We start from the raw sequence: 2299 nt of genomic DNA, 5'->3' as shown, positions 1-2299 counted from the left end.
GGGGGTCCCCGCCCCCGGGTACCCACAAGTCCACGACCAGTGGCTGGCCTTGCACTCCCGGGGCTGCCCGCTGTCCGGCAGCCCACACCTCAAGGGCCAGGGAGGCCGAGGCTGGGAAGGGGACCCAGGAAACCAAAGCCCGCCGCCTGCCTGCTCCTCCCTGGACTCCACCACAAGGACCAGACCGGTTCCTGGCCTCCGGCCTATGCTCCCTCCCCTTGCCCTTTGGCCAACAGGGTAGGTCTCTTTTGGACAGGCAGAGAGCACAGACTGCAGGAATCTCAAAGCGTCTTATTTTTCTAGCAAACATACTCCAGACCCAGAGGCTCCGCAGCCTCCAAGAACATTGAGAGTCTGACCCACTCCCATCTCCTTCCCCTGGAGTTCACCAGGCCCTTCCATGCCCGTGTCCTGGTCCCCAAGCCTAGATCCCTGCAAGGGAGACCAGGTCCCTTTTCTCACTCCAAGGCCACCCAGGTGCCCAGCAAGCAGCTCCAGGGACAGGCCTCCAGCTCCGTGGGGCTGGGGCCGGAGGACAGTCTGTCGGGATCCGCTCCCCGGCTCCACACATGCCAGCTCCTCTCTGAAGTGACTCTGCTGTTTGGAGCAGCAAAAAGAACTTTCTCTTTTTTTGGTGTTGGTTTAAAGGGAACACGAGACATTTAAATAAAACTTTCCAAATATTTCTGAGGACAGGGCTGAGTCTTTGTGGTAAGGAGACTGAAAGAAGCTCATTTCTCCGGGAAGAACTGGGCTCGGGGCCCAGGGTGCAGGTGGGTTGGGCAGGGAGGTAAGGGCTTCCTGTTGGCCTGGGGGCTTCAGCCTTCATTAACTGGGTAGCTTTGGACAACTGGCTTTGTGTCTCTGTGGCTCAGTTTTCTTATCCGTAAAGTGGGAGGCCGCCCACTGCTGGGTTACTGTGAGGATGGAAGAACATGCTTGTGTCCCAAAGCCACAGCAGGAAGGACCTCGGGCTCAGTGGCCCCTCTGCGGCCTGGTACCCACCACGGCAGGTGGTGCCCTGGCCTACGATACTGCCCACCCATCCCACTCATTCACACACACCACTCAGGTGCAGGTCGCCGCCTTACGTCTTGAGAAAGTGTGAATAAGACAGACAGGTGGCATGGAGCGGAAGGGGCTGGATCCCATATCTCTAGCTGTGCGGTTTGACACCTGGTCCCGGTGACCTGGAAAAACACTCCAGGCACGTGTGTATACATGACCAAAATCCCAAGAGGAGCATGGAGGAGGGACCGGAGCGTGGCCATCCCCCCGGGTTAGGGTGCTGCCTCGCTTTCTCCCCACTCCCAGCAAGCAAAACAGAACTAGTGACGGCAGTCTCGTCACCCCACGTCATCACTTGTGGGTCCTGGACTCAGGACTGCACCTGGCGTTGGGGTGTCCAGAGCAGCCCGAGTGCCTCCTGCCTCGCTGGAATGACGACCCTGTGTCGACAGGCACAACGGACGCTGAGGACGTGCCCCTGCCAGGCTCTGCTCAGGCTTCACGGGCTTCTGCCTTAGCTCATCCTCGTCAGGAAGCAGCTCCTACCGTCCGCATCTGTGGAGGGTGTGGGAGGCCATGTGACTGCCCAAGGTCCCCCAACTTGGGGAGGTGGGATTTGAATCCAGGTCTGTCTGGTTCCAAAGTCCTGTGCTTAATGACATCTTGGGTTTATTTATTACACATTCCCAACCTCCTGCAACTAAGTCCCCAGGCAGCCAGCAGTACTGACCGGGGCAGCCAGCTGGGCGGGCCCTGGGTGGGATGAGAGCGCCTGTGTCAGAGCCGGCGGCCTCCAGGACCGACGGTGCAGACCGAGCAGCTCGCGCTCAGCTTCCTGGCGGTCCCGGCAAAAACGGGAGCATTGCCAGGCCGACGCTGAGATTTAAAAACATACAGGAATACCTTCTCGCCAGGACAGGCAGCCCCCTTAAAACAGTACAGTGGAGCGTTCCAGGAGTCCTCATACCACCGTCACGGTTTTTCCTTCGGACAGGGAGCGTGTGTGCATAGACGTGAGTGAGAGATGCAGCTCTGCAAGATCCCATCATGCCACCCTCCTTTCTCCACAGCCGCACCCCACCCAAGTCCCAGCTTCTCTGGATCCAGGGTGTCCACACTACAATTTTTTTTTTTTTTTTTTTTTTAAGAATTATTTAACATCATTTTATTTATTTTATTTAATTTGACCAGAGAGGGATGGAGTAAGAAAGAAGGAAAGCGAGAAAACAAGCCACCGGGTCCGGGACTCAAACCAGTTGGCCATGTAGGAGCACAGCACCCTTAATCTCCA

General features: G+C 57.3%; 1 protein-coding gene across 1 annotated transcript in view; it reads left to right on the top strand.

Moving 5' to 3' along the window:
- The window catches only part of ALPL (alkaline phosphatase, biomineralization associated), a 39143-nt gene extending 38450 nt beyond the window's left edge, over positions 1 to 693 (top strand). The window contains exon 13 of the mRNA XM_006145175.3: positions 19 to 693. The gene's annotated coding sequence lies outside the window, so the exon portion shown is untranslated. The remainder of the gene's footprint in view (positions 1 to 18) is intronic.
- The last annotated feature ends 1606 nt before the right edge of the window (positions 694 to 2299 follow it).

This window comes from Tupaia chinensis, unplaced genomic scaffold, assembly GCF_000334495.1.
Source record: "Tupaia chinensis unplaced genomic scaffold, TupChi_1.0 Scaffold000146_1, whole genome shotgun sequence".
Taxonomy (NCBI): domain Eukaryota; kingdom Metazoa; phylum Chordata; class Mammalia; order Scandentia; family Tupaiidae; genus Tupaia; species Tupaia belangeri.
Note: the sequence above shows the minus strand (reverse complement) of the source record. Positions and strands in the feature narration are given on the sequence as shown.